Genomic DNA, 20301 nt, shown 5'->3' with positions numbered 1-20301 from the left:
TATAACCCTCTAATCCTGCAACTCTTTGACCTTACAAGCATGGCTTAACATCGTAATCCTTTGAAAACTACTCTACAATCTCCCAGTCACACTATAGCATCATGAACCCTTTAACTTTCTTTCCCGATGCTATGACATATCATAATATTAGAAGACCCTTACTTTCACTTTTCCAATTCTATGATGACCTTGTAACATTATGAACCCTCAAAAATTGCCTCGTAATCTTATGGTAGACCCCTTGTTGTAGCCTCAAAGGCCTTATGATTTGGGCTTCCTGACCATATGATATCTTATTTTATGGCATTAAATATTGAAGTTGCCATTTATCCTTTTAAATTTGGAAATGGTGCTTTTGGTGGGAAGGCAAAATGACCAATAATTATGGTGACTCAGAGGGGATGCAAGCTAGCTATGCATAGAATAGTGACATGAAGCATCCATTGGGTTAGATAGTTGTGAAAAATGTGGATCTTGTGTATTATGAAACTCTAACCCTACCTCTATGAAAACAAAACACTAAACATCCTACCTCTGACTATAAGAAAAGAACTTTGCAATTGGAACTAGGAACCCAAAAACCTTCTACAACCTCTGAAAAACACATGTGCTCGTGCACTTATTTGAAAGCAAGAAAACTACTCTAATATGTACAAAAAACCCTTTAACCTTCTCTAAAAGCAAGGTTTAAGGTGAATCCCATTGATTGAAATTGGAAGAACATCACAATTTGGTCTAGATAGCTAAGAAGCATTGACCTCTTTGCAACTGATAACTACATAGGGACCACTCCAAAATGTATCAAATTTTGAGTGCCTCCCCAATTTTAACATATTTGTATCCAATTTTAATACCATATCACCTTCTCTGAAGATTTTAACCCTAGAATTCCTATCAAAACTCTTTTTTTACTTGTTGTTGATGTGTTTCTAGGGCCTGCATGGCTTGTTCCCCTTTCTCTTCTAGTTCCATCAATTTTTCTATTCATACTATCATAGAATCATTTTCCATTAACTACAATTAATGAGCTAGTTCTAGGGATCGAAACTCTAATGAAATTGGAAGTCTTGTTTACTAGCCATATACCAACATAAAAAAGGTGGATTTCCTATGGCCCTCTTAGGTGTTATTCTATCAGCCCACGGTGTTGTCCTCAACTTTTAATGCCAACACCTCTACTTGTCCCCTATAGTCCTCTTCATAATCTGATTAGGTTTTTGTTGAATGACTCAACCAATCCATTACCTTGAGGGTAGTAGTTTGAGGATGTACCTAAGCAGATATTATGATCAACTACCCATGCACAAATTTAAGCTCCTACAAAAGATTTTGCATTATCTAAAATAATGGTTAAAGGGGCACCAAACCTAGTTACAATTCCATCAAGGAATTCAATAACAAAAGATTCTATGGAATTTTTTAATGCTATTGCCTCTTTCCATCTAGTAAATTAATCTATGGTTGCCAAGATCCATTTATGACCAGCATTGGAAGAAGGATTGATAGGGCCTATGAAATCTAATCCCCATTGAGCAAAGGGTTGGTCTACTTGAATGGGATGGAGAGGAAAAGGTACAAGCTTTTTCTTACTAGAGAAGAAGGCATATTTTTCACACTTCCTCGTATACTTATTACAATCATGGAATAAGGATGACCAATAATAACCAACCCTCATGAGCTTCATTACAATTGTCCTTGCTGAGAAGTGGCCACCATCAGGACCATCATGAAGCTCTTTGGTCATTATTTTAGCTTGGTTTGTGTTAATCTATCTTAATAAGAGTCTAGTAAAATCCTTCTTGAATAGTATTCCATCCACCAAGACATAAGGTATAGACTACAATCTGAATTGTCTTCTCTTAGCTCTATTCAGGCAATGTGGATATCTTCCCTCTACTAAGAAGGTAGTCATATCATGCAACCAATCATTCTAATTTTCATTCCTTGCTAGTTGCTCATTCTGTATTAAGACAATGGCTTATTTGGTTGTCTCAAAAGAAGAGACCATTTTCTCACACAATCCCTTGCCTCTCACAAGTTTGGTGATCCTACTATCAATGTCATATTCCATAAATTTTGTGATACATCCAACTCTTTTTTCATTAATATCTTTGTTCAATAGGAACTCCTTTACAGTTGCATGTGGAACCAAGAGTTGAACCTTGTTATGAGACAAAAGATGTTTGAATTTTTTGAGAACCCTTACAACAACAAGGACTTACTTCTCTACATAGTTGTATCTTCCTTCATAATCCTTAAGCCCTTCACTAAAGAAAGAAATGGGCTACTCCAAATTCTCATCATTTAGCTATGTTAGAATAGCTGATATACTTGATTCTCCTTCAAGGGAGTAAATGATGAAGTTTCTATCAAACTTGGGATTGACAAGAGTGGGAGCTGATGCAATTGATTTCTTGATCTCTTCAAAACCAAGTTTCCCCTCCTTCATCCAAATAAACACCATATTCTTCTTCAAAATAGCTATTAGAGGTTTCACCATGGAGAAAAGGTCAAGGATGAACCTTCTTACAAAGTTGATCCTACCAAGAAAGCTCTATAATCCTTTCTTATGACTAGGGAGTGGGAGAGAGAGAATTGCTTCTACTCTTTTTGGATCTATTGTTAGCCCATCTTTTGACACAATATGTCCTAGGAGCTTTCCTTGATCAGTGGCAAACACACATTTCTTGGGATTCAAGGACACACAATCTCTACATCTTTCAAATATCTATCTCCAATAATCAAAGTGATTTACTGCATGTTTTGAGAAAATAGTTATATCATCAAGATAGACTAATACAAAATATTCTAGCACACACATGAAGGCCATCTCCATTTCCTTCTAAAATGTGGCACCTACATTTTTTAGTCCAAATGACATCTTACAATAAGTATAAGTTCTCCATTTGGTAGTGAATGTTGTTTTACATATGTTTGACTCTTGGACTAGCACCTGATTATAGCTTGAAAAACCATCTAAGAAAGAAAACCTTTCTAAGCCACTAATCTTGGATAGAATTTGTTCCATACAAAGGGATGGTGATCTTTAAGAGAATCCTTATTAAGATCCCTAAAATCTACACACAGTCTGAGTTCTCCATTCTTCTTTCTAGTAGGAACAAGATTGGCTACCCATGAAGAGTGCTTAATAGGAAAAATGATATTGGCTTCTATGAGTTTGGATAGTTCTTTTCTCATTAAAGGTTCAATATTTGGGTTGACTGGCCTTTGCTTTTTTCTAATAGGCTCAGCATGATGGTTTTAATCTATGGTATGCTAAAATAAATTTGGGTCAAAACCCTTTAAGTATCTGTATGTCCAAGCAATAACATCTTTGAATTTTTGATATAAATTAATGAAAAATTCTTGTTCAACATTAGTGCATATCTTTCCCAAGTTAAGAGTCTTTCCATCAACAATAGTGATAGGAGAGTAGTCATCCCTCTTTGCATTTAGGTTTGGACCTGTACCTTTGGCTTGATCACTAGAGTTGAAATTACCCTCTAAGGTGACTAGACTTTTAGGACATTTATTGGAGTTTAGGTTCATAATCTAGTCCCCATACTGACTTTGCAACTTGGACTGATTTCTAGCAAAGAACTTTGCTTCATTTTGCAAGAAATTAACAATTTATAAATTAGAATCAAATTCTTGCCAATTTGTGCAATTATTTGGGATGGTAGGCCTTACAACAATTCTAATTTTCTACTTCTTTTCATCAGTAACATGCTCTAGTATATCATAATGAACACCAATGGTTGCAAGTCTATTAGCATGTTTATTTTTGTTTCTTGGGATGTTCTGAATATTGAAAGCCTAAAGGCCTTCAAGTAGATCCCAAACTCTATGTTTGTATGATTTGAGAAGGTTGTTTTCTATGATATTCTGATTTCTAACTTGATTAACAACCAACTCACTATCCCCAAATACCCTTAAGACTTGATGCCCCTCCTTTGTGCCTGTTGGAGACCTTGAATTAGAGCCTCATATTCTGCCACATTATTAGTGCAATTGAATAAGAGCCTAAAGTAAAAGTAGTACTTGTGTAGGAGAAATCAACATCAAACTAGCCCTTGATTCATTCTTATTTCTTGAGCCATCAAAATACATACTCCATACCCCACTCACATCCTCTTTGGTTTTCATAAGATTAGGGACAAGAGCATCCTTTTCTAACAGACAATATGTATCAATACCTCTCTCAAGGGTTTCTAATATGGGATCAAATTAATATGCATTAGCCCATTCATCTAAGAGAAAATCAAGTATCTCTACTAGAGAAGTGGCAAGCTCATTCACTATGTCATTTTCATCCATTTCTAGGATAGTACAATTCATATTGATGAGATTAGGGGTGTAGGGTTCAATATGATGGAGGGTTAGAGGATTTTCTTTGATTGAATCCTTGGTCCCATATCTTGTTCTAAAAAACATATATGACCAATTAGAAGATATGTAACCACCTATTTGGGCAGTAAAGTCTCTTGAAAGATAGATGGAAAAGTGTGGCTTGACTTCAACAATTGATATATCTTGGAGTATAATACAACCAGGGCATGCATGTAGGGTCATTTCCACATTGCTAAGGATCCCTATAGTCTTGACAGTACTACAATCCAACTATAATACATCCATAACAATGGGTTCATATTTCATTTCTAAAGCACCAACAACTCACTTAGGCATCATTGAACTACTAGTCCCTGAATCAATCATGCAATTGTGGACTAGTTTATCCCCTATAATCAAAGAAACATAAAATGAAGGAGATCTAACATTTTTACTTGTTTCTACCTCATTTAATGGTTGTATTAGGCTTGTGGCACTTTCCATTCTAGGTAGTTGATCCTTTAGTTCAATGCTCTCCAATTCTTGTTGTAGTAACCTCTTCTACATAGGTATAGCAACAATAACATCCTACATAGAAATGTTTACATTTATCTTCTTCATCTGATCTACTATATTCAATAATGTGATATGTGTTCTAGTAGAAGCCTTGGGAGCTGCATGTGTAGGAGGTTGAGATGGAACAACTTGGGGACTATTCACATCTCCTCTAGAATTACTCTATTTTTGTTGTGGAGGAGCATTGGTTTGATCATCTGTTGCTTGTACATGAGTCACTACATTTGATGTTGAAGCTCTATTAAGAGGAGGAGGGATAGCATCTTCAATAGCTCTTCTTTTACTCCTAGTGTTGTGAGAAATGGAGTCTTGGTTTACATTACAATGTTCATCCACCTGATGATTCATAAAAGAGCAATCATCTTGTCCTTGCATATATGAAGCATCCTTGGATTGGTTTTATTTGTATGATTGTCCTATTGAAGGCTCTTGAATGGTCAAATCTAAATAAGATTCAACCCTTTGAAACATGAAATAGGCATAGGAGTAATTATAGGAGGGACAAAAATCTTGATCTTCGGCTATATTGTTTTGAGGGACTATGGCCCTACTTTGGTTTGCATTTGAGTTAGAGGCATGACTATTCTACCTACTCGAATCAAAAGAGTTCTTCCCATAATTATTATTTGGAGGCTTATCATTTTTTGGGGTTTGATATTGAAATTGATTAGCCTCACTACTTTGAGCTTGTTGTCTCTCCAAAGTCACCACCTTGTTGCCCACCTTCTGCATCATAGAGAAGCTATCTCCTGATTTCTTCTTTTGGCCTTACAATCTTTTATCTATGTTCAAAATCATAGACTACGTCATCTCCTTGATTTGATCTATTCCATTTGAAGATGTGGAAGCTTGAGGGACTATAGAAAGAGGTTGTGATTTAGAAGTTATGGGAATAGGGGCCATTACTGGTTGGTGATTTGGGACATCAGGGAAGAAAGGCATAGGAGGCCTTGGGGTAACTTTCCTCCTTGTATCAATATGTTTTCAGCCCTTATTGTGATTTCATAAGCATTAGGTAAGGTGTCTCCTCCCTATTAGGATTAAACCATAGATAGAAATAACAATTACATGCAAATATATCCAATAATAGAAAACAATAGATCACGTGGAAAAGAACACAAGACATCAAGATTTAATCACTTAATCCCTAGGCTACATCCACCAAACAACAAGTCTAGTATTATTACAATGTAGTGATTACAACCTAATTAAAATCCATAATCCCTTACAACTCAATACTACCACAAGAACCAATTTTGTATCACCAAAATGAAACAATCTCTAACCCTAATCCCTTTTATACAAGTATTCTATGCCACTTTAGGGTTACAACATGTCGGCCATATGTCAACCATAATGTTGGCCATAATGTTAGGAAAAGAATTTATGAAGTATGTATAGTACTTCCCTGATCAATCACCACAAACTAACATTCCCACGGTTTGGATTGTGGTGGCAATGTCACTATTAAAATCTTTGAGGTAATTTAAGAAGGCATTACTAGGGGTAGGCTTTATTGATAGTTGTAAATTTCTCCAAGAGTGATAGGTGATCACTTTTATCTTTAAAGTGCTTACATAATCTAGCTCCCAACCTATCCCAATCAGTAATAGAGTTTTGAGCTAAACTTCTATACCATTATAAGGCCTTCCCTTTTAAGGATGAAGCCAAAAGCCTAACTGAAACATCATCCTCAAATATACCATGAGAATTACAAACATTTGCAACTTCTTGGATATGTTCTAAGGGAGAAATTGAAGTTTCACCAGTAAATTTAGGTATACTTTTGACAACCAACACTGGTATATCATGTCTTTGAGCCAATAGGAGAGGACTTCCACCATTGAAGGTGGAAAAAGCATGAGCTCTAGGTTGGGCCATATGAAATAATGGTCTATTTATATGAGCAGATGAAAACCTAGGATTGGATCTAACAATAGGAGAAGTAGAGATGGATCTTGCAAGTTTATTTGTTACTACTGTACTCCTAACTAGTGATAAAGATACTCTAGTCTTTCTTCTTCTAGGATTTGAAAATGAGAGTTCTTGATATTGAAATTTACCTCTAGAAGATGCCCTTTTTTTAGCCTTGGGTATGAAACACTACAACTCAATCTGAACTAGATTTAAAGGGTGTAGATTCACCAAGTGCTTTGTGGGATGAGCCTCTTGAAGGCCTGCAACACTGAGAGAAACAATATCTTCTCAGCATTAATCTTGAAATCTTCCTTTTGACACCAGTAGACTTGAAATTTTATGAATATTGTCCCATTGGGCATGCCAAAAATTGTTGTCACAAAAGCCTACACCCTTGTCTAAAGCTTTTACCTAAGGATGACCTTGTGAAACATGGAAACAACATCCAAGCTATTGGACTTGAACTATGAGGTTGAATCTCTAGAGAAGGTTGGCTTCCTTTACTATCAAGGTGCACCTAACTACTCTTGGAGAGGAAAAGGGAGAAGGAATGTATGAAAGAAAATATACCTAATCTAACCTAAAGAGGTGATGCACCAAAATAGAGTGTTTGAACTTATCTCTGCTTATGAATGCACAATCAACTAGTTGTAACCTCAAAGAATATAGATTCAAACCTTGCTTAATTCAAAAATTATATGTAGATCAAACAAAAAAAGAATGGTATAGGAATAAACTTCACTTAATATCATTCAAATGTCAAAAGTAGATACAATCATGCAAATTACAAAATATAGACAAACATTAACCAGAGGCAAAGAACCTTGCACAGTGTTTAAATGGCTAAAAGAGATTCAATAGAGGATTACAATGGTTTAGAGGCATGAGAAATTATAGTAGTATGCATGAAGCAATACCAAAGAATTTAGAAATAAAGATTAACCCTTACAATGGTTACAATATTTGCCTTTATAGCTTAGACATAACTAAGATATTTTCTATCCTAGACCAAACTCAACTACTACCATTTAAGATTGCAGAGAACAATCATGTATATTAGTCAAATGTAATAAAATCTAATATTTTTCCAAAACAAAGCCTTAAGAAGACATAAATGATGCCATTAAATCACTCTAACCAAGTAGATGGATAAAACTAGAGATGGTGAAGTGTTTTCTTTCATCCATTGGGTGCAACATTCATTGGAGAGTGGTTGAAATCAATCATGAAGAATGAATCGTACAAGAAAGCCTATCTTTCTCACTTCTAGCTCGATGAATTAGAAAAGTCAAAAAGTGAACTAAATTCTACAACCAAGATAGACCACATGGGCCGATAATCTTATTTCAATTTGTCACCCTATAAAAGTCTCCATGCAATTGACCAAATAACCTACTAACCACATCAACTATCCAACTTACCTACAATGTCACATAATGGTTAGCCTTAACTATGACTACTTTTCTTTCAAACTAGGTCTATGAGGACATGTGTCCTTTGAGAACTTCCCCACATTGCTTAAAGTCCTCACAATTCTATGATGTAGGAATGTGTTGATCGTCGATCTACAAAAGATCAATGTTCGATGAAAATCTATAATGTCACTGCACTTGCCAAATTGGGCCCATTGGGACACATGGTGAATCATCTTTATGTCACTATGACTAAAGGTCAAGCAACTTCCCTTAGTGACAAAGTGACCACCATTGATCTATTTGCATCAAATGGTGGTAGGAATAAAAAAAGAACATGTGGCCCATGACCTAGACACATCAGAGGCTCGACCAATGAAAATGAAGCAATTGGAACAAATTCCACCTTAGTAGTTATTTGGCAATGGTCTGGCACTACCTTTTGACCCTAACAGCCCCACTTGTCCATGCATCAAACAGGCACATCACCACATTCCTTAACCTTTGAACACTTTCACAATACTGTAAAGTGCCATCTATTGATTTATGGAAGATCGACGATAAGGTCTAGCACCCTTTATAATATCTTATGTCTTCACCCTTGGCCTTATGATCCTTTGACATCCCTAATTTGATGACATCGTTTGACTTTCATAGCATCAGAGCTTGGTCTCTTTCCTTCCATGATCCTATGATATCCTTACTTTATAGTATCATAATGCTACTTTTCCTTTCTCTCGGTGCTACAGTTAACCTTTTTTGCAACATCGCAAGTGACCCTTTTAGGGCTTTTGACCACTCAACCGGCATGAAATCTTATGACTTTCTCTCTCCCCTTCTGATGCTTTGACCCTTTGATCCTATGAATCTTTAACCTTACAAGCATGGCATAAAATCATAAGCCTTTGAAAGCTACTTCATGATCTCCCAATCACACTGTAGCATCATGAACCCTTTAACTTTCTTTCTTGATGCTATGACATATCATAATAGTTGAGGACCCTTGATTTCACTTTGTTGATTCTACAATGGCCTCATTACATTGTGAACCCTCAAAAATTTCCCTGTGATCTTACGGTGGACCCCTTGTCATAGCATCATAGGCCTTATGATTTGGGCTTCCCAACCATATGACATCTTATTTTATGGCATTAAATATTGAAGTGGCTATTCATCCTTTTAAATTTGAAAGTGGTGATTTTGGTGGGAAGGAAAAATGACCAATAATAACCTTCAAGTCTCCTTCAATCATCACATTCTCCCATCCTACACAATTGTTTGTTTCAATCCCCAAAGGAGAGCCATAGCCTCCACAATGTTATTCAAATCCTTTCCTAAATTACCCACATAAGCCAGCAACATTCTACAATTTCTATCTCTTACCATACCCCCTTCCTACTAACCCATCCCCTCTCCTAGCTCCATCAAAGTTAAGCTTAACCCAACTATCCTTTAGAGGGAACCATCTTGCCCTTGCTTTTGCTAGATGCTTTGAATTATCTACCTTGAAGAATCCTTCCTCAAGATTCCATTTCCTAGCGATCCTCTATTCACCTAGTGTAGGGAGAGACAATGGTTTTTTCCATTTGTAATTCTGCATGTTATTCACTGTTAGCTTAACAATCAATCTAGATACAATCTCCTCACTTCTTTCTTCATTTATGAAGACCCTATTATTTTCTTCCTTCCAAATTTCCTAGCCAACATGGTGGGTTGGGGGGGGAGATCATGTTCCATATTTGGATGAGAAGGGGGTGGTGGAATGAAATTTTCCAATTCACAACAAGTTGTTCTATTCCCATATGGAAAATCCACTCTACCTCTAGTTCTTGGAGAATCATTCCCCAAATATTTTTTAAAAAGCTACAATCCAGAAAAAGGTGGGGGATAATTTCTTCCTCCTCTTTATAGAGATAGCATCTATTAGGTATTTAGAAGCCCCTTTTTTAGAGGTTGTCAAATGTTAGAATCTTCCCATGCATGGTGACCCACTAGAAGATATTGACTTTTAGAATCAGTTGACCAAGCCAGATCTTCTACCAACAATTGGGCACCATATCCTTCTCAAATATCATCAGATAAGCTAAACCAACTAAGAATTCCCCTAAAAAAGTTTCCTTCCAAATGAAAGTATCCTCCTGAGCCATCCCTAGAATTTTGTATCATTTAAGTAGCTCATCAAGATCCTCCACCAAGCTCCCCCCATCCAAATATCCTAGAGGCAATTGTATCTTCGTCCACCTCCTACCAGCCCCAATATAATCCATCACCTTATTTCCCATCATTGGCTGGAGATAATCCATTAGGACACCAAATTTTGAATGGACCAATGGTTTACCATCCAACCAAGTGTCCTCCTAGAATCTAACTTGACTACCCTCTCCCACTAGCCATCTAACACCTTCCCCAAGTAGACTTCTATTTTTGATGATATTAACCCACATCTTGGACCCCATAGGAAGATCATTCTCCCCAATAAAATAGAAACATTTCCTATTCCCCAGATACTTAGCTTTGAGAATCTTAAGCTAGCCTCATCCTTCACTAGTTTCCATCTGACTTTAGTAAGGAGAACATTATTCAAGTCAGTAATATTTTTGATTTCTAATCCTCATTTACTCTTATGTTTACACAAAGTATCCCATCTTACTAGGTTTAGTCAGTTCCCCCCCTCCATTGACCATAGGAAGTTTCTTTGGATTCTCTCTTGTTTCTCAGCCATAGCCTGAGTGATTTTGAATAGAAAAAGGAAGTAAATAAGGATACCTTGTAGAGAGGACACCAGAAGTTGGAGCTTCCTTGCACTACTCAAGAGTTTACCCTTCTACCCAATCAAATTCTTCAACATATTTTCAAGAATGGTATTCCAAAATTGATTGCTTACCTCTTTAACAGTCAATAGGAACCCCATAGAAGTATCGAGAAGGTTGTATTGAATCCTAGAATATTAAGCACCCTCCTCTAAATATCATGCTCCATATTGAAGAAGAACACCTTGATTTTATCTAGATTAATTTTTTGGCCAAAATTCACTACATAAACCTCCAAGACATGTTTTCAGACTCTAGCTTTAGAAACTAAAGAATCTCCACTCAAGAAAGTATCATCCATAAATTGTTGGATAACCTCAACCAAGAGGGAGGTGGTCAATTTAATACCTCTAATCTCTTCCCTTTATATCATTTTCAATAATTCTCTTCCCAACACTTTAGCAACCATTATAAACATATAAGGTGAAATAAGGTGCCCTTACCTAACACACCTTTCCATATTAAAGTTCCCCTGGGGCGAACCATTCACCAGCACTGAGTAGTTCATAGTTTCAATCATTGTCTTGATGATTTTAATAACTTTATGTTTGAAGCCAAACTTCTCCATGACTTCATATAGGAAGCACCAGCTGATCATATAATAAGATTTTGAAATATCTAGCTTCAAAGCCATACCCAAATTACCACTCTTATCTATCGAATGAAGCACCTCATGGGTGTTAATAGCAACATCTTGGTTCTAATGACCTAAGAAAAACCCATTCTGAGATTTACCAATGAATTTTTGAAGAAGTTCCTTTAGGAAGTTCACCAAGATCTTAGAGAAGATCTTATAGATTGTATTGCATAAGCTAATAGGTTTGAAGTCATTGAGAGCCACTAGGTCCTTAATTTTTGGGGCCAAAACTATTAATTATTCTAAGAATCTTCCTAGTCCTAAAGAAATATCTCAATGCTCTAACCACATCAACTTTTATTACATCCCAAAGGTTTTGGAAGAAGGCCAAGGGGAATCCATTATGACCTAGAGATTTATAGGCCTTCATTGAAAAAACTACCCTACACACTTTCTCTTCCGTGACTTGATGAGAAAGATCAACATTTTCCTCCATTAATATCACATTAGGTATGGTGTCAATCAACCACTTCTTGTCCTCCCTATTGTATACCCTATGCTCCTCCTTATAAGCATTTTGGAAGTAACTACTCACCTAGTTACCAATTTCCTCCATCTTTGTCAATTTTTTGTTGTGGTCATCCATCATAAAGTCAATCATGTTTCTCCTTTTATGATTAGAGGTAGACCTATGGGAGAATGTCATATTCCTGTCCCCCAACTTTAGCCACAAGATTCTCAATCTTTGTTTCCAAAACATTTCCTCCCTATTCATTGTGTCTTTTGACATCCTCCTACATTCTTCCTCTTCAATAATCATATCTTCTAAGGTTGAACCATCTGCCATCATGTTTTGGAGATTCTCCATTTTTTCTTCCACGTCCTTCTCAATCTTAAAGATATCACCAAAGTATCTCTTATTCTAAGGTTTAACATTCCTTCTCACATAATCCAATTTAGTTGAGAGCCTAAACATTGTACTACCCTCAATATTTATATTCCACCACTTCTCAATACATTTTCTAAAGTATGGGTGGGACTACCACATTATTTCATAAATAAAAGGCCTTGGGCCCCCCTGCACCTCCTCTCTCCAATTGAAAAGGATAGGGGCATGATCTGAGCCTGTCCTAGGAATTCCTGTTAGGGTGGAAGAAGTTAGCCCATTCTAACCAGCTAGAACAAGGAGTCAATCAAGTTTGACTTGAATGAGGTCTTCCCCCTTCCTGTTCTTTGACCATGTAAGCTGTCATCCTCTTAGCTCCAAATCCATCAAGTAATTTGTATTTATAAAACCAGCCAAATCCTTCATAATATTAGTAAAATCAACCACTCTTCTAGTCTTCTCCAGGGGGTAGAATGGAGAATTGAAATCACCCATACAAAAGGAGTTCCTAGAATGTGATATGAAGTTAGATAACTCTTCTCAGAGACAACATATTCCTTGTCTTAGGTTTGGGACATACAAATTAATGACATTCCAGATGTCCTCATCCTTCTTATACTTAGTAATAAGGCAGCACTTAGAGCTGTGAATAAACCTCCCTTTCCTAGCACTAGGGTTCCAAAAGGTGGCCACTCCTCCCAAAGCTCCCTCCTCTTCACCATAACAATAACTAGCCCTCGACCAAATATAACCCGCAATATTATCCAAATTTTCTAGTGACATTTTAACTTCTTGAATTAGTAGGATATCTATCCTAATATTATTCAACTTTTTTCTAAGTGAAGACTACTTCTAAGGGCTATTCAACCCCCTCATATTCCAAGATAGAACAATCATTTCCTACCCTTGGTTGTAGCCTCCAGGGTTGGTTTCCTACTACTAGCCACCTCCCTTGCCATATGCTTTGTCCTTCTATTCTTCTTTTTTGTCTTCCCCACATCCAGTTTCCTCTGCTTCCCCACCTCTGGTTTCTTTGACACTTTGGAATGTCTTCTTTGGGTTTTCCATATTCCTTCATCTACTCCTAGAAAGGAGGTAGAGGCCAAAGTAGTAGTTATTGTTGATTCTACTAGCTTAGCTTCAAGGGGGATTCCTCACTCCAACTAAGCATACAAGCCACCTCTTTGTCTAGCAACTCAATCCCCTTGTCTTCCTTAATCTCCTTGCACATTCCCTCCAACTCCCCATAAACCTCCTTAATTACCTTATTTTGCATGGGATTTTTTAGAAGATCCTCTATTCCTTGTAGGAAGGGGAAATGATCACCCCCATCAATGTCAATAATCTCTCCTTCCTACACCACACCCAAAGAATCTCCCAACTCTAGAGGCCTCTCAATGAGTATAGAGGACTTCTCAACCCATAGCCCTTCCCCATGAGAAATAGTGATAAACTTTTTTGTCTCCTCATTACCCATCTCTAGGATATCTAGAGTTGTAGAGTCCTTTGTTACCCTCCGTCCAACTTCCTCTTCCACCTTTTCATTAGGTGGGACCACTACTTCTTTCTCCCTCAATTTCTCTCCTCGAATTTTAGAAGGCTCACTATTCTTTTTATAGTCCACAATTACATGTCCAAACATTGAGAAATTTTTCCAAAACAACCCCTCATTCTCATAAACTATAGGCTGAATCTTCTTCTGCCACTTAGAACTCAACACAATGGACTTTGGTAGTGTAGCACCAATTGCTACATTCACATTGAATCTCACAAAAACTAGCCTAGACTTCTGAAGGGTAACCAAATCTGTAGCAATGAAATGCCCAAAGGAGTTTTGAATCAACTTGAGGACCCTTTCATCCCAATACTCTAGGGGAGGCCCTGGAGCCATCCTGTTCAACTCCTTTGTGAAGTCCAAGGCAGGGTTCCATTTAGCCACTGTAAGGCTATGTTTACCATAGTACCATATCCCAATTAGAACCATAGCCATATCTTCTACCACCATAAACTTGAAGTAGAAGAGACCCCTAGGCATTGCTGAAACTACCACACTCCCTTTCCCCTTCCACTTCTGACTCACCAATTTCTTGACCATCTGAATCAATGGGTGGAATGCCACAAAATGTCCCACCATATACAAACTTAAGTTAGCTGACACATTATCAACTAAGCTATCAGGGACAATAATCTCCAACCCCTCAACTCCATTGATTACCTTGGGGTCTTCCAGGGAGTGTTGGGTTGATTTCTCCCAGAGGACCATGTCCTTCCATCTTGGGGCCGTAGGGGATGAGCTTGCCACCGTATTCTCCATAAGATCCCTAAAGAGAAGATTTGACACAATAGGGTCCCCACCTATACATAACTTGGGATCCATCACCACTTGGGTTCTCCCACTTGAGGTCAAAACAAGGTGTAGGTCAGGGTAAATCCCAAGGATCTAGCCCTCTTAAAGGGGGTCACCCTAGCTCATCCAAATTCAAACAAAAAAAGAGCGGGAAAGTTACAGAGTGTACAAAGTTGCAAAGTGCACTAAGTCCTTGCTAATAATGATAATGTTAATAATAATAATATTAAAATATTATTATCTTTATATTATTATATATAATGTACATATTATACACTTCAACTTATTTATTTAAATTATTATTTTATCATTGTCTAAGAATTATATTTTATTATCATATATGACAATATTATAATTGGATTATCATTTCATTCATTTTTCTAGTTTAATATTGCTATTATAGTGTAGTGTGTGTGTGTGTGTGTGCGTGTGTGTATAATCATGTGATTATTATATTATATTATATTATTTATATCTTATTTTAATTAATTAATTATTTATATTTTTTATCTTAATATAATTATAATATTTATATATACTATCTATTCTTTTAGTATTATAAAATTTATATCTAATAGTTTTATTATTAAATCCTATTTCAAAGTAGGGATATCACAGTCCTCCACTCTCAAATTTTCTTGTCCTCAAGCAAAGATCATTCACACATGAATTTTGTTGAACCATCATATGAAATATATAATTGGATACAATAAGATTTTCATATACATCATAATGCATGAAAATACAAATCATACATGAAGTAGACACATGAAAACATGAAGAAAACACATGAATGCATGAAAACATGATGAAGACACAATGCAACCACATAATACATGTTTTCTTGATTAATTTCCTACTAGACTTTAGAAGATGATTTACTTCTTCAATAGAATCCTGCAACCAAAAGTTACCATTAGTACACGCACCCACACACACATATAAAATTGTCAAGAAAATGTGAATAATGAAAAATTACTTTATGCCAACCTCAGATGATGGGAGGACTTGATATTATCCAAGTTGCCCAGATGCCAAATGTCCAATAGATTCCCTCAAAGTTTATAGCTCCTTGCTGTGTCCCAAAAGATCATGAGTCACTAACCCCTACCCTATCTTCGGACAAAGATCCAATTGCTTGGACTTAGACAAGCCCCTCTGATGCAGGAGCATCTTGACCCTTCATACATTATGATCAATTTCATAATATTGTAATATTTAAGTCATTTAGAATTTCCTATAACCATGTTGAAGATATGGTTAAAATGATTAACTTTGCATTGTGATGTATTAAAAACTAGAAAAAAATAGATTTGCATTGTAATGGGAGTGCTTAAAGAAGCATTGAAAAATGTACAAGAGTTAAAAGAATGTAATGGGTTGGTTTTAAAGGTGGTTGGGAATTTTTAAACCACCGAAACCAATTTAAAATCATTTTATTGGTTTTTCCAAATCAGATTTGAATGAATGAAAAGAGGAAGATCATTTGGAAACAATTGGTATCTTCATAACTTGCAGTTTTGATTGGTGTTAACTATTTTAATGTAGTTTATAGGTTTTATATGAACTTGTAAAGCCTAGAAATGTTGTAAAAAGTATAGTTTATTTAAACTAGGATGAATAAGCTTTCATTTGGTTCTAGTTTGGAGTGATTATGTTGAGAAATGAAGAAGTTATGCTAGTTTTCATAAAAGTGGTTATTTTTAGATTTGAGGATGCCCAATTATAGTCAAATTTAAATGTTTGGTACGGACACATGGGGATGAAAAAAAACTATAGTTATATTAATTGGAAGGGTATATGAACCAGATTTTATTTTCAATTGGTTTGAGTCCTTTTCATTTAATTTTGTGTAAGTTATGTTCATTTTAGTGAAGACTAGTTTTTAAGGATCTCTGTTGAAGTTGCAGACAATGATTTAATCTTGTAGAATGATTTATGAATTGGAAAAATTAATGGCTTATAGATTCAGAAACTAGACACATATAAGGTTGATTTACAATTTTTTTGGTTTTATTTGGATTCATTTTGAGGATGTTATTAGATGCCCTAAGCAGGGTTACTAGTTTTACTTTTGATTTATGACAAAGAAAATGGGTCTACATGTAGAGACTATAACGTGTAATCAATTTATTATTTTTGGCTTAGATTTGGATATGATTTAAAAGGTATAATTTGAAAAAATTACAATAGATGGTTTTGAAAAAGGAGTTTTAGAAAAGAAGTTATGACTAATGGAATCAAATATACTAATCAGGATATGCAAATGGAGAAGGGTTGATGTTTTTGTGTTGGGAAATTCTTTGTATTACCTCATGAGATGCCTCTATATAATCAAATTATTTAATGGATTTTGATAGACATGTATCCCACTGATTGGTTTACTCCATTGATGCTATTTACATCAGATTGGTATCAGAGCTAGTGAAAGATCTGGTGTTTTTGTGGGTAGAGATATAACTAGTCGTATGTGGATCCATCATAGCTGCAAGAAGAACATCGTTGTGATTGCGTATGTGAAGATCTCAAGCCAAGATCATGGTATTGTCTCCACCAAGATAAGGTTGGGTAGAAGGTGCAAGAGAGAAACCACTAAGCGAAGGGTGGTCTGCATCTTCCAGGATCTTGGGTGGGTAAGATGGCAATAAGGTGGTATTAAGAAGCAACATGAAGCGTGATGGCTAGCAGCAAATATTTACTCCATTGATGGGAGTCATTTGAAAAAGATAGAGTAAATAGAAAAATCATGGAGCCATTGGTAAAGATAAGGAATTAAAAGATTTGTTTGTAGAACTCTCCATTGCACATTTCCATGGGACATGGAAATCTTTTGAGCCTGGGAGTATGATGCGGGAGCATCTTGACCCTTCATATATTATGGTGAATTTCATAATATTGTAATATTTAAGTCATTTAGAATTTCCTATAACCATGTTGAAGAAATTGTTAAAATTCTTAACTTTGCATTGTGATGTATTAAAAACTAGAAAAAAAATAGATTTGCATTGTAATGGGAGTGCTTAAAGAAGCATTGAATATTGTATAAGGGTTAAAATAATGTAATGGGTTGGTTTAAAAGGTGGTTGAGAAGTTGTAAACCACCACAACCAATTTAAAATAATTTTATTTTTCATTCCAAATCATATTTGAATGAATGAGAAGAGGAAGATCATTTGGAAACAATTAGTATCTTCATAACTTGGAGTTTTAATTGGTGTTAACTATTTTTATGTGGTTTCTAGGTCTTGTATGGACTTGTACAGCCTAGAAATGTTGTAAAAAGTGTAATTTATTTAAAGTAGGATGAACAAGATTTCATTTGGTTCTTCTTTGGAGTGATTATGTTGAGAAATGAAGAAGTTATGCTAGTTTTGGTAAAAGTGGTTATTTTCAGATTTGAGGATGCCCAACTATAGTCGGATTTAAATGTTTGGTACAGACACATTTGGATGAAATAGAAACTCTAGTTATATTGATTTAAGGGTATATGAACCAGATTTCATTTTCAATTTGTTTGAGTCATTTTCATTTAGTTATGTGTATGTTATGTTCATTTTAATGAAGAGTAGTTTTTAAGGATATCTATTGAAGTTATAGACAATGATTTGTGCTTGTAGAACGATTTATGAATTGGAAAAATTAATGTCCTATAGATTCAAAAACTAGAATCATATAAGGTTGATTTATAATTGGTTTGGTTTCATTTGGAGTTATTTTTGAGTAAGTTATTAGATTCCCTAGGTAGGGTTATTGGTTTTACTTTTGATTTATGATAGAGAAAATGGGTCTACATGTAGAGACTATAACGTGTAATAGATTTATTATTTTTGAATTATCTTTGGATATGTTTTAATAGGTATAATTTGGAAAAATTCCACTAAAGGGTGTTGTAATAAGATTTTTAGAAAAGAAGTTATGATTAATGGAATCAGATATAGTAATCAGGATATGCAAATGGCAAAGGGTTGATGTTTTTATGTTGGAAACTGCTTTGATTTGCCTCATGAGATGCTTCTATTTAATGAAATTATTTAATGGATTTTGAAGGGATAGAGATGTATCCCATTTATTGTTTTACCCCATTGATGCTATTTACATCACCCTCCTTGGTAACATCGGTTCCTTTTCTTATTAGTCCAAGTCCATTTGTATAATATACATTTGTTCTGAATGCCACTTCACAATAAAATTTGGAATGCTCAATCATCCACTATACATGTCATAAGGTATGAAAGGATAAAAGAATATACATTTATAAAAATAGATTACATCATCCTTTTTGAATCCATGAAACAAATACAATACAATAAGTAAAAATCATCCATCATAATATGCAAGAATATAATGAAAGGAAATGCAGACAAAGAACTCTAGCCATGGCATCAATGGATGGATCTCAATGGTAAGATTAAAAAGCACTACCACCTAACCATGTGGTAACCCAAAATGGCCCATTCCCATTGCACTAAGGAGATAGTCTCAAGTCCCAAACAAGATATCAATCCAAATACCAAAAGAAATCTCTAAGTCCAGGAAACCCTAAAAGTAATCTAACTCAAAAGTTCCAAGATAAATCGACATCTAGACCCATAGGCACACAAAGACACGTAGGAAATCTATACTGGTAGTGGGAAAGTTTCATCACACGAACCAACTCTAGGGTTGCATGGCTAGTCTTTTAATCCTCCAACCCCCTAGTGACTCTATGTGGCACTAGTATCTTTTCGTACTAACAAGGCATACTAATGAGTCAACTCTAAGGTTACTTAACTAGTCTTTTAATCCTTCGGTCGCTTAGTGACTTTCTGTGGTACCAATATCTTATTAATTCATTTTAAACCCGTTTAATGAAATGTTATCACTTATTAAACTACTTACAATGGGTTACCCTAGCAGCCACTTTGGGCCTCGACCTCCATTGCAAGCCACTTCCCAACTTAACATATAAATTACCTACCCTAGGCTCATAAAAGTACATATCAAAGAATCACAAATTTCACCTCAACCCTATACTAGTGACTGGACAACATGAAAAGATAATTCACAATAACACATTAATTCTCTACGAGCAACTAGAAAGCATCCCAAAAATATTGATCGAAGACTCAAAATGGTTAAGTCATACCATTCATCTCATTATCTCACAAGGACACTGAAAGCAATAACCAACAATATAATCAAACTCATCATAGAGCATACCAACACATTACCATGGTTGAGTTTAAAAGATCAAGATCAAATCATCATAACACCACAATCACAGAACTCCCAAGCCTCTGGTAGACATCCTAAAACTTGTCAACACTCTAGTCAACCCAAACCAAAAACATAGACAACATTCAGAACAATGTAGTTTCATAGTTTGGTTTGATTTGAAAACACATAGTTTTAGTTTACAGTATGGTTTCACTGTTCGTTTCAGTATAAGTTTTCAAGTATACAAGATT

This window comes from Cupressus sempervirens, chromosome 3 (genome assembly GCF_028749045.1).
Source record: "Cupressus sempervirens isolate cs-2001-9-10 chromosome 3, ASM2874904v1, whole genome shotgun sequence".
In the NCBI taxonomy this organism is placed as follows: Eukaryota; Viridiplantae; Streptophyta; class Pinopsida; order Cupressales; family Cupressaceae; genus Cupressus; species Cupressus sempervirens.
The sequence above is the reverse complement of the archived record's forward strand: the minus strand, read 5'-3'. Positions refer to the sequence as shown.